Source organism: Xenopus tropicalis, chromosome 8, assembly GCF_000004195.4.
Source record: "Xenopus tropicalis strain Nigerian chromosome 8, UCB_Xtro_10.0, whole genome shotgun sequence".
Classification (NCBI taxonomy): Eukaryota; Metazoa; Chordata; class Amphibia; order Anura; family Pipidae; genus Xenopus; species Xenopus tropicalis.
The window spans coordinates 138,109,145-138,123,103 of NC_030684.2; positions in this window are offsets into that span (position 1 = coordinate 138,109,145).

Below are 13,959 nucleotides of genomic sequence, written 5' to 3' on the forward strand. Positions count from 1 at the left end.
CCCCTATCCATCCAAATATAGGCGGGAGATACCACTATCCATCCAAATATAGGCGGGAGATACCACTATCCATCCAAATATAGGTGGGCGATACCACTATCCATCCAAATATAGGCGGGAGATACCACTATCCATCCAAATATAGGCGGGAGATACCACTATTCATCCAAATATAGGCGGGAGATACCACTATCCATCCAAATATAGGTGGGAGATACCACTATCCATCCAAATATAGGCGGGAGATACCACTATTCATCCAAATATAGGCGGGAGATACCACTATCCATCCAAATATAGGCGGGAGATACCACTATCCATCCAAATATAGGCGGGAGATACCACTATCCATCCAAATATAGGCGGGAGATACCACTATCCATCCAAATATAGGCGGGAGATACCACTATCCATCCAAATATAGGTGGGAGATACCACTATCCATCCAAATATAGGTGGGAGATTCCACTATCCATGAATGGACTTGGATCCACTATCCAAGTCCATTCATGGACTTGGCCAAAAGAATAGGTTTTATGGAGAGTGAGGCCACCACTCATAATGCAGCAATGTTATGAGCATGCAGTGAGCCATGGCCTCATATTATATACTGCAGTATTTCCCAAACGGATTTGGTGGCCTGGGGGCTCAATGGCACTGGTCTAAATGGCAGTTAGGGTGAGAACTGAGGGAAAATGTTGATTATTTTTTCTCCTATATACATCTAAAAGCCTAACTTGAGGGTCAGTTAAGATCAGATTTGGACACGGTTGGACAAACCAAGTTGACAACCACTTCTGGATGCAATGCCCAGGGTCGGACTGGGCGGTGAAGGGCCCACCGGGGCTCCCGCCCCAAGGGCCCTGCAGGTGCCCCCGCTGGCCACGTCCCCTAAACCTCCCACCCCCCAACCCCCCTCACAGGGCCCCCCACCCGACATCCTCCCTCGAGTGCGTAAATTGAACGTGTCAGGGGAGGAGCGGTTGGGCAGGGGGAGCACCTGTAAGGGTCGGGTCTGGGCCGCCGGGGCCCACTGGGACTTTTCCCGGCGGCCCAGTCCAACCCTGGCGATATATGCAGGTTTCAACTACATGTATAAACAGATATACAAAAGAAAGAGCATGCAGTGTTATTTACTAAGAGGGATAATGCAGGAGAAGCCTCCATATAAAGATTATATGTTTTCCCTTACGTCTCGGATGGGTAGATCATTTCTCCAAACACAAAAGAACAAAAGGCAAAGAAAGTCAAAGCGACAGCTGAAAAACAATCTCCCCCCCCACCCACCACCATAGAAAGTACCAACAGAATCCAGCTTCCATTATTTCACGTGCACTTTGTCTTTTAGAAGCAGCTCGGTTATTATGCTACATCAACAGAGTAGATAATGGCTGCCATTGTTCAAGGCACATATATAATGAACATTAGGAAAATAGCCGAGACCATCCAGAGTGTCAGAATGATGCAAGTGTTGGGCAGAACACGGTGTTCCGAGCAAAGAGTATTAGGTTTAATGGAAACCGTGTATTAATAAAACTGCCGTTGCTAGAAACAGGCAGCGTGATTGTTTAATAGACCTGTTTCAATATCGGGTTGTTGATGCATTTAGCAGCTTATGTGTGTTCCTCGACCTAACTTTCCCCTCCATTTGTAATTACCACACTCATGCTGTGAGTCCCTGACAGATTTCCCCTGCTCTAAAGGTCCCCATACACGGGCCGATTGTAGCTGCTGATATGGGTCCCTTGGACCGACTCAGCAGCTTATCGGCCCGTGTATGAGCACTTCCGATGAGCCTGCCCGACCGATATCTGGCCTACAATTGGCCAGATATTGATCGGCCAGGTTAGAAAATCTAGTCGGATCGGGGACCGCATCGGCTCGTTGATGCGGTCCCCGGACCGACTTCTCCTATGCCCGTCGTTGTAATCCGATCGAATTACCCTGGATTCTCCCGATATTGCCCACCGGTAGGTGGAGATATCGGGAGAAGATCCGCTCACTTGGCGACATCACCAAGCGAGCGGATCTGCCAGTGTATGGGGACCTTAATTGGTTGATCCTGGCATGGGTTGGAGGGGGTTGGAAAAAAATGTTGGCTTGAGGGAGTAACCATGGGGCAGATTGATCGAAAATCAAGTCTCTTTTTCTTGGTTGCCTAGAATTTTGAATGAAAAAAAATATTTTTTGGTTATTAAGGGGCAAATGTGTTAATATTATATATATAATATACAAATGCTAAGCATTGTCTACCTTTATTCTTTTCAGCTGATTCCATACTGGGAGGAGACATTTGACATTGACCTGTCCCGACCCCACATTGGCATTGTGAATGTCACAGATGTGAGTATATCTGGAAGAGAAACCAACATGGCTATGAAATCAAAATATTCCATCAGTAGTTATCAACCGTACCCAGAGTAGGTGGTGATGCTGGAGTTCTACTGAGGAGACTAATGATTGTTTGGACTGCATGGTGGTGTAAATAGAGGGTTGCGGGCTCCAGAGTCTCCTATGCCAGAAACTTTCTTCCACAGTGCTTAGGGCAGCGGTTCTCAACCTGTGGGTCAGGACCCCTTTGGGGGTCGAATGACCCTTTCTCAGGGGTCGCCTAAGACCATGGGAAAACACATATTTCCTACGGTCTTAGGAATACTTTTATGGTTGGGGATCACCACAACATGAGGAACTGTATTAAAGCGTTGCGGCATTAGGGAGGTTGAGAACCATTGGCTTAGGGTCTCCCCAAGGGGGCTGAGGCCAGTGAGGATGCACCCCCTACCACCGACCTAGTAATTCAGTCAACTGCCCAAAGACCAGATCTAGGTTGTTATTGGATACCTTGGCCTACCATAAATGTTGTCAAGCCAATGATCAACTCATGGCTTTAGGCGAATTTCCACTTTGGTCACAAATGTGCAATGGTGGCTCTATGTATTAACTCTTTGCCAAATATGTGAATGGCCTGATTTGGCCATCCAGTTCTGGAAAGGAGAGACAGTGATAGGACACCATGGATTTGGGCTTATATAGGTCAGTCGTTCAAAGATTGGAAATTCAACAATGGTTGTCTCCATGTACAGTATATCTTAAAGCAGTGATCCCCAACCAGTGGCTCAGGGGTAACATGTTGCTCCCCAACCCCTTGGACGTTGCTCTCAGTGCCCCCAAACCAGGGAGTTATTTTTGAATTCCTGACTTGGGGGCAAGTTTTGGTTGAATAAAAACAAGATTTCCTACCAAATAAAGCCCCCTGTAAGCTGATAGGGTGCATAGAGGCTGCCTAATAGCCAATCACAGCCCTTATTTGGCTCCTCCATGAACTTTTATGGTGCTTGTGTTGCTCTCCAAGTCTTTTTACATTTGACTGTGGCTCCCGAGTAAGGAAGGTTGGGGACCCCTGTCTTAAAGTAATAGGGCTCATTTATCAACACTGGGCAAACTCGTCCATGGGCAGTGACCCATAGCAACCATCAGTGATAGCTATAAGTGATTTTTTTCAGCCAGCTATAGGTAGAGCAATGAATGCAACAATTTGGTTGGTTGCCATAAGTTATTGCCCATGGGCAAATTTGCCCAGTATCCATTCTAAGAGGTCAGCATCACCTCTAATCAGTATTCATACCTAACTGTCATGCACACTCTTTCCCAGTGATCAAATGACCTACTAATAATGGCGTCTCGCTACAAGTAACTGTATCATCGTTCAGTTCAGAAAAGTCCCTTCTAACGATTCCCCTTTCTAATGATTCAAGCGCAACATATTTAGCCTCACTGATACCGAGTCGGACTCACTAATAATGAATGTCTCTTCTATTATGTATGTCTCACAGTGGCCCTTGTAATGTGTATATTTCCTTCTCATTGGGTCTGGCTTGCTTCCAACAAGGGACAACAGGTTCCAATGCCCCAGAGCTAACTACACGGAATATGTGCCTTATTCTTGAGTTCACTTTACTTCCCATCGACTTTAACCCACTACCTATGGGTAATGATATCCAGCTGAGGTGATTATATAGTAAATAAAGTACCCCCTATAGTAAAATACAGAGGTTTCTCATAACCATATAAAAGCCGAAGGCCGAGTGCTTTAATACAGTTCATAGAACCCCTCTGTGACTTCTAATATCCTCATATTTGACAATAGGGGGTACTTTATTCACTATATAATATACAGGAGCCACAAATAACCTTTATATGGCCATGGAACCCCTCTGTGCCTTATAATATCCCTATATGTTACAATAGGGGGTACTTTATTCACTATATAATATACAGGAGCCACAAATAACCTTTATATGGCCATGGAACCCCTCTGTGCCTTATAATATCCCTATATGTTACAATAGGGGGTACTTTATTCACTATATAATATACAGGAGCCACAAATAACCTTTATATGGCCATGGAACCCCTCTGTGACTTATAATATCCCTATATGTTACAATAGGGGGTACTTTATTCACTATATAATATACAAGAGCCACAAATAACCTTTATATGGCCATGGAACCCCTCTGTGCCTTATAATATCCCTATATGTTACAATAGGGGGTACTTTATTCACTATATAATATACAGGAGCCACAAATACCCTTTATATGGCCATGGAACCCCTCTGTGCCTTATAATATCCTTATATTTTACAACAGGGGGTACTTTATTTATTATAATGCATTTGTTTCAGTGACTCATGACAAAAATGACACCACTGAGCACATATAATAACTGTCTAATAAGGATATAGATCTATTGCAATTACATGAAGATTTTTAATTCATTGTTAATGACCTTTCCTTTCATTAAGCACCTACCAAAATTTGGTGAAGATTCCATTTAACACTGTAAAATTCCACTTTATATCTAAAATAGGATATGAGTCACAAACACTCACTTTTCTCTATAGCCCCCCACTCCCCCCCAGTTCTGCCTCTTTCATCCTCCTTCTGCTTTGACACTGGGTTATTTTCTCCTTTCAAGCCGACCAGCCAATGACATTTCCCCTTCCTCCCTTTCCATTCGCCGGTTCATTCCTTCAGCGCTGCTTGCCATGCACATTCGATGTGCTCCTCGCTTTGTAACCTTAGAAATTTTCATCTGAAAGGAGCTCCCCAGCCCCCATTTCTTTTTAACTACCTGCCTTTTTCCACCTCTCCCCCTTTCATCCCGTTGCACCATTGTGTCCGCGCACGTAGATATAATTACTGCGCCATAGCAAGCCAACATCTGGTCTCAATTTGGGGCAAGAAACAGCTGTTTTATTCAGCAGTCGGACTGACGTCAGTTTTCATCATCTTGAAATACTCAATGATCATTAGAACGAATGCATTGTGGTGAGTGATAACGCACAGGAATCTGCATATCTAATTGGTTGGCGTGCCAAAGATGGTCTTCTGGAGGCAAATTCTCCGAATATACAGAATATCATCAAATAGGTTCATATTTCACACCGTTTGTTTTGTATGGTCGCTCGTGTGTGGCCCCTCGGAAAGATCCCAGATTTGCCTCTAGTATGAAAGCCGATTGGCCAAAAGGAAAAACCAAGACTGGGCATGGGTGAGGTCATCAGTCAGTCTGGAAGTGTAATTTCCAAAATTGTGACACCTGAAGGGACCTAAAGCAATGGATGGGGGACCCGTGCCTATAGGACAATTGGGTTAGGAATTGGGACTACTATTCTTCGTAGATTATAGTGGGGTGTGCTCCAAAGAGCAGTCGTTATGGGTAAGAAAAGATGGAGGCACTGGTTGCTAAAACATCTAGGGTTTGAACAAAGGTTTATATTTGGTGTTCTAGATATTCTTAGTAGATTATAGTGGGGTATGCTCCAAAGAGCAGTAGTTTCCAGGGCTGCAAACAAAGAAGGTCTGTAAAGAACTGTTTCAGAGGATCTGAATGGGGCAATTGCTTTAGACTCCAAAGAGCAGTAGTTATGGGTAAGACAAGATGGAGACACTGGGTTGCTAAAAGGTCTAGGTTTTATTTTGGACCACCTCTAGTTGTGGAGGGACATGGGCCACAACGGAGGACGACCAATGGAATCCAACCATTCTTACTCTTTCAATGTCTTCTCTAGGCTGATAGCGTCTGGATGGACATGGATGATGAAGAAGACTTACCCACAGTAGATGAACTGGAAGATTGGATCGAAGATGTTTTGGATGGAGATATAAACACAGAAGATGATGATGATGATGACGATGATGATGACGACGATGACGATGATGACGACGATGATGATGACGATGATGACGACGATGATGACGATGATGATGATGACGACGATGATGATGACGACGATGATGACGACGATGACGATGATGATGACGACGAATAAACAGTCACCTGCAAAGTCATTAGCAACTAACTAGTTTATATATATGTGTACTTATTTCACATGTCAATCATCTGTCAATGGAAACAACTTATTTTTATATGAATTTTAGAACAAATGTATTTCCTCAATAATCCCATCATCTTGTAAATGTAGAACTCCCAGATCCTGGAACATACACTGATACGGGGCTTATCAAAACCAAGTCCTTTCTTCAACCAGCCTCTAAACCAGTCTATTCATGGTCGGCCACAATATCCAGTGCTCTTGTCCCTTTCTAAATCCCAAGTCATGAACAGACTCCTATCAAATACAAAACCCAAGTGCCCACCCCCCGAACCAATCTTTTAAAGCCAATGAGACTCCAAGACCAAAACATGTTTCTGTCCAACCAGACAGGGTTATTCAATGGAGTTTCCCAGAGGCTCTGTTACTAACATAGGTACAAAAGTGGCAATAATTGGCCAATAAGTTAGACCAATAAGCAGCCATGGGGTTCATGCCCTGTGGCACCTAATGTTAGTGAATAAGCCCCACCATCCATTAAAATAGAGTTGTCTTAACCCCATGTATTAGTTATACGCCCCAAGGAACTCAAAGTAGGGTCTCAGATCTGACTCCAGTCTTAAAGCTTAGGCACCCTATTAAGACAGTGCACTTACCAACCAGACAGCCTTAAAGTATGAAAAGTACTTCATTGTTAGCACAACTATTTACTATTTATTGCGTCGTTTTTTTGTATCACAAGACTAAATCGCATTCTCCGTCTTTTCTAAAAATCCAGAAAAACAAAACACGCATCACTGACGAGGTCTTAAACCGCCATTTTCTTTGTTTCTTATTTTTTTGGGAAACATACAAAAGGAACGTCCCCCGATTCTGAAATCTTACGGTACAAAAAAGAAAGATCGATAACACCCAAAACTGTGTACGTGTTTCTTTTTTTTTGTGTGTTCGTGGGTGTGGGTGGGGCTTCAGTCGTCAAATCTTGTGTAGTGATGAGCGAATCTGTCCCGTTTTGTGTTTCGATTGAAGTGATTTTTTTTACTCGGCGACATATTTTCTTGGTGATTTTTTTGTCCCGCCGAATTTTTTCTTGCAAATTTTTGTGCCTAAAGGTGGCCATACACAGGCCGATTGTAGCTGCCGATATTGGGCCCTTAGACATAATCGGGCCGTGTAGGGGCACAAACAATGGGCCTGCCCGACCGATATCTGGCCTGAAATCGGCCAGATATCGATCGGGCAGGTTAAAAAAAGATAGTCGGATCGGGGACCGCATGGGCTCATTGATGCGGTCCCCGAACCGACTGCGCCCATTCCGGTGTTCTAATTCGACCGAATTAGCCTAAATTGACCCGATATCGCCCACCCGTAGGTGGGGATATCGGTAGAACATCCACTCGCTTGGCGACCTCGCCAAGTGAGCGGATCTTCAAAAATTTGCCAATGGCGAAATGCGGAGTTTCACTATGACTCAATGCCTGACAAAAAAATTCCCTAATCTCTTGTTAATCATTTTCTTTGTTTCAAAAAGTGTCGAATTTGAATGTTGGAAGAAGCCTTGAATGGATGGAATGGATGAAATAAAAAATAAAATAAAGGGAAAATAATTACAAAAATAAAATGGTGCCTTATGAAAGAAAATATAATTCCAAGGAACTTTCCAATGTACATTCATTACACATTTCCGCTGGATGTAAAGTTATTTATAGATATAATTTCTATTGTGAGCGATGTCTGTGTCGCCATTTCTGTTCTCTGCCCTGAAACAATGTAACAAGAGCAGCTGAGCTTTGCAACATTGTTCCAGAGCCAGAAGTAGAACAATGAACGCACAGGTACTGCTTGCAATAGCAATTATATTTACAAATAACTTTTAAACCAGTGACAATTTGCTATAAATGTATATTGAAAAGTTCCTTAGAATTCAATTTTATTCCATTATGTAAGGTTTTATTTTGGGGTTTACATTCCCTTTAAATAAATATAAATAAAAACAGTACTTAGCACTAAGGTTTAGTAGTCTGAAGGAGGCCATACACATAGAATATTACTGCCTACAGTATGGCAACAATCCCCATTTAATATTTATAAGCAATTTGGATAGGTTTAAATATTACTATATTATACACAGGTATCCCCTATTATACACAGGGACCCCCTATTATACACAGGGACCCCCTATTATACACAGGGACCCCCCTATTATACACAGGTATCCCCTATTATACACAGGTATCCCCTATTATACACAGGGACCCCCTATTATACACAGGGACCCCCCTATTATACACAGGGACCCCCTATTATACACAGGGACCCCCCTATTATACACAGGGACCCCCCTATTATACACAGGGACCCCCCCATTATACACAGGGATCCCCTATTATACACAGGGACCCCCCTATTATACACAGGGATCCCCTATTATACACAGGGACCCCCCCATTATACACAGGGACCCCCCTATTATACACAGGGACCCCCTTTTATACACAGGTATCCCCTATTATACACAGGGACCCCTCCTTTTATACACAGGGACCCCCTATTATACACAGGTATCCCCTATTATACACAGGGACCCCCTATTATACACAGGGACCCCCCCTTTTATACACAGGGACCCCCTAAGTATACACATGTATCCCCTATTATACACAGGTATCCCCTATTATACACAGGTATCATCTATTATACACAGGGACCCCCCTAGTATATACAGGTATCCCCTATTATACACAGGGACCCCCTATTATACACAGGGACCCCCTATTATACACAGGGACCCCCCTATTATACACAGGTATCCCCTATTATACACAGGTATCCCCTATTATACACAGGGACCCCCTATTATACACAGGGACCCCCTATTATACACAGGGACCCCCCTATTATACACAGGGACCCCCTATTATACACAGGGACCCCCCTATTATACACAGGGACCCCCCTATTATACACAGGGACCCCCCCATTATACACAGGGATCCCCTATTATACACAGGGACCCCCCTATTATACACAGGGATCCCCTATTATACACAGGGACCCCCCCATTATACACAGGGACCCCCCTATTATACACAGGTATCCCCTATTATACACAGGGACCCCCCTTTTATACACAGGGACCCCCTATTATACACAGGGACCCCCCTTTTATACACAGGGACCCCCTATTATACACAGGTATCCCCTATTATACACAGGTATCCCCTATTATACACAGGGACCCCCCTAGTATACCCAGGTATCCCTTGTTATACACAGGTATCCCCTATTATACACAGGGACCCCCTATTATACACAGGGGAACATTTTTTTTAACTTAACTTACCCTTTAAAGGGTAAGTTAATATACAGAATATGTTCCAGTGGTGCACTTTTGCAGTCTACTTGGTCTAAATAATGAACCTGCAGCAGTAAAAATCTCTGTAAGGGGATGGTGGTTTAGGGGTTAATTCCATGTGCAGAGGCACCCTTCTGCATAGGGAACCCTCTGTCCCTGTATGAGCACTGGAACCCCACTATTAGGGTTTCCACCTTTTGTAAACATAAATACTGACCAATGACACAGCTGGGCATGTCGATGACATAGGAGGGGCAGGCCAATGACATGAAGGGGCGGAGCGATGTAGTTGACTGCCGGTGCAATGGTGTTGAAGGGCAGGTTCTTGGGGGATCAAACAAAAAAAGGTAGGAAATGGGGTGGATAGGGGTGGAACAAGAGGTCATTACAAATTTACTGGTAATATATTACTTGGCTGCTATTAACCAGTTAGGCTCTATAGAAATATGTAGTCAGTCACGTGTCCTGGCTTCCCCTGATATGAGACCAAATGAACCATAATACCCCATGGGGCAGGCTCATCAGATTGTTTAGACTTGAAAGCTAGTGTGCAGAAAAACATCCTGTGATCATTTCTGCATCAGTCACTCAACCCTTTAGTTAAACTGCTAATATAATGGATGCTGTGCAGTTTTCCAAGAAAATATCTTAGAAGGCAACATTTAACCCATTGTCATCTAGCTGGAATTTAGAGGAACATCAGTTGAGTTTTAGTTGTAAAACTACCACCGTTTCTAATCATAACTATAGGTCTGTAAAATGATGAAATACTGATGTTAAACCATAATCACTGTATTACAGGTATCAGACCCCTTATCCGGAAACCCATTATCCAGAAAGTTCCGAATTACGGAAAGCCCATCTCCCGTAGACTCAATTTTAATCAAATAATTCACATTTTTAAAAATGATTTCCTTTTTCTCTGTAATAATAAAACAGTACCTGTACTTGATCCCAACTAAGATATAATTACCCCTTATTGGGGGCAGAACAGCCCTATTGGGTTTATTTAATGGTTAAATGATTCCCTTTTCTCTGTAATAATAAAACAGTACCTGTACTTGATCCCAACTAAGATATAATTACCCCTTATTGGGGGCAGAACAGCCCTATTGGGTTTATTTAATGGTTAAATGATTCCCTTTTCTCTGTAATAATAAAACAGTACCTGTACTTGATCCCAACTAAGATATAATTACCCCTTATTGGGGCAGAACAGTCCTATTGGGTTTATTTAATGGTTAAATGATTCCCTTTTCTCTGTAATAATAAAACAGTACTTGTACTTGATCCCAACTAAGATATAATTACCCCTTATTGGGGGCAGAACAGCCCTATTGGGTTTATTTCATGGTTAAATGATTCCATTTTCTCTGTAATAATAAAACAGTACCTGTACTTGATCCCAACTAAGATATAATTACCCCTTATTGGGGCAGAACAGCCCTATTGGGTTTATTTAATGGTTAAATGATTCCCTTTTCTCTGTAATAATAAAACAGTACCTGTACTTGATCCCAACTAAGATATAATTACCCCTTATTGGGGGCAGAACAGCCCTATTGGGTTTATTTCATGGTTAAATGATTCCCTTTTCTCTGTAATAATAAAACAGTACCTGTACTTGATCCCAACTCTCCTTATTGGAGAACAATCCTATTGGGTTTAATTACTGTTTAAATAATTTTTTGGAAAGACCCCTTATCTGGAAAACCCGAGTTCCCGAGCATTCTGGATAACAGGTCCCCTACCTGTATTTCCTTCTATATTATTTCACCCTCCGGATCCAGATTTCTAAGGGTTAAAGAAAAAATAGTTCAAAACGTTTTATTTTGATTCCCGGATGCGAATTTAACACAGGCGTCCCACAATTCATTGCTGCATCCCCGCCTGTCTGTAAGCAGTGCAGGTGCTAATTATAAGTAATAAACACATAGTACTTGTACTATAATTATCTCTCTCCTCTTGGCTCCCAGACAGATCAGCAGAACCGTCACCTTTCCAAGCCGAGATGCATCAATGGCGGGGAGATTGGCGTGTGTTTGTCACACAGATATAGGCGCTGAGGTAACAAATACATGTAAGGCTCTCATCGTCCTCATCCCATCCTTCTTATACATTCTGGCAGGAAAACATAACCAACAGATAATTTATATACATATACCAGTTGCCCTTTTACCTCTGCTACCTCAAGCCGCCATTTTGTGATGTTCTGTGTGGCCTCTTTGATCACCTGACAGGAAATAATGCAGGTTCTAACTGCAACAGGAAGTGTGGGAGCAAAAGATACACCTCTCTATTTATTGGCTAAGCCATACTGTTACATATGGTTGAAAAAGTCAAGTTCAACCCTTCCAAGTAAACCCAGCACACACAACCTATACTTACCAATCTATATACTCACATACATAAACTATATATACATTGCAGGTCTCTATATAAATATATTGCATAAAACAGACCATATTTAAAACACTACTTCATATGTGTGATCAGAGAATGAAGTACAGGTATGGGACCTGTTATCCAGAATGGTCGGGCCTTGGGGTTTTCCGGATAAGGGTCTCCGTACTCTCAAGTCTACTAAACAATTATGTAAACAGTAATTAAACCCAATAGGGCTGTTCTGCCCCCAATAAGGGGTAATTATATCTTAGTTGGGATCAAGTACAGGTACTGTTTTATTATTACAGAGAAAAGGGAATCATTTAACCATTAAATAAACCCAATAGGGCTGTTCTGCCCCCAATAAGGGGTAATTATATCTTAGTTGGGATCAAGTACAGGTACTGTTTTATTATTACAGAGAAAAGGGAATCATTTAACCATTAAATAAACCCAATAGGGCTGTTCTGCCCCCAATAAGGGGTAATTATATCTTAGTTGGGATCAAGTACAGGTACTGTTTTATTATTACAGAGAAAAGGGAATCATTTAACCATTAAATAAACCCAATAGGGCTGTTCTGCCCCCAATAAGGGGTAATTATATCTTAGTTGGGATCAAGTACAGGTACTGTTTTATTATTACAGAGAAAAAGGAATCATTTAACCATGAAATAAACCCAATAGGGCTGTTCTGCCCCAATAAGGGGTAATTATATCTTAGTTGGGATCAAGTACAGGTACTGTTTTATTATTACAGAGAAAAAGGAATCATTTAACCATTAAATAAACCCAATAGGGCTGTTCTGCCCCCAATAAGGGGTAATTATATCTTAGTTGGGATCAAGTACAGGTACTGTTTTATTATTACAGAGAAAAGGGAATCATTTAACCATTAAATAAACCCAATAGGGCTGTTCTGCCCCAATAAGGGGTAATTATATCTTAGTTGGGATCAAGTACAGGTACTGTTTTATTATTACAGAGAAAAGGGAATCATTTAACCATGAAATAAACCCAATAGGGCTGTTCTGCCCCCAATAAGGGGTAATTATATCTTAGTTGGGTGCGTAATTTGGAACTTTCTGGATAATTGGTTTCAGAATAATGGGTCCCATACCTGTATGTGCAATTGGATAATTTTAAATAGGAAATTGCCATTTAAGTACTAAGGGCTACCTCCTGGATTGTTCAATTAACTGGGCACTCAAATAAACCAAGAGCACACATAAATGGTAGGGTAAATCAGCCAATGAATAGACAGAACTCTTTTTTATTCCATCAATTCTACCTGGTAAAGATTAAGCTGGATTATTTCCTGTCAGGTGATCTCTAAGGAAGTACACAGACATCACAAAATGGTGGCAAAAGGGGCCACAGAGATTCTGACCTTGTTGTCATCCTTTATTATTGACGTTTCCTCAGAGTGGGCGGCCATGTTGAAATTCCCCTCACAGCTTAAGGCCTGTGAAATGATAAAACATTGTGTGGCTTGGACAGGAAGATGAAATACATATTACCTAGGAGAAGCAGGTAAATATTCATGGGAAGGTTGGATATATGGGAAGACCACTTGCTGTTTGTTTCTTTATCATGGCGTGTGGTGAAGATAAAATTGTCTCCTCACCAGTCATGTCTTGTGATCTCCTTGTTGCCAGAGCAACCATTTCAATCATCCTCCATAATGGAAGTGAGGAAAGGTGAGCTCAGCTGAAGACGCAGCACGCGCCATGATGTTTTGGAAATGGGACACCCACCATAGGAAGTAATGGCTGCCGGGCAGCAAAACAAACAATGGGAAATGCTTCAGTCAGGGAAACCAGTCTAGAGAAACAGGTTCATTAGCGGTGAAACAGACACCATGTTTACATACCCAGGCC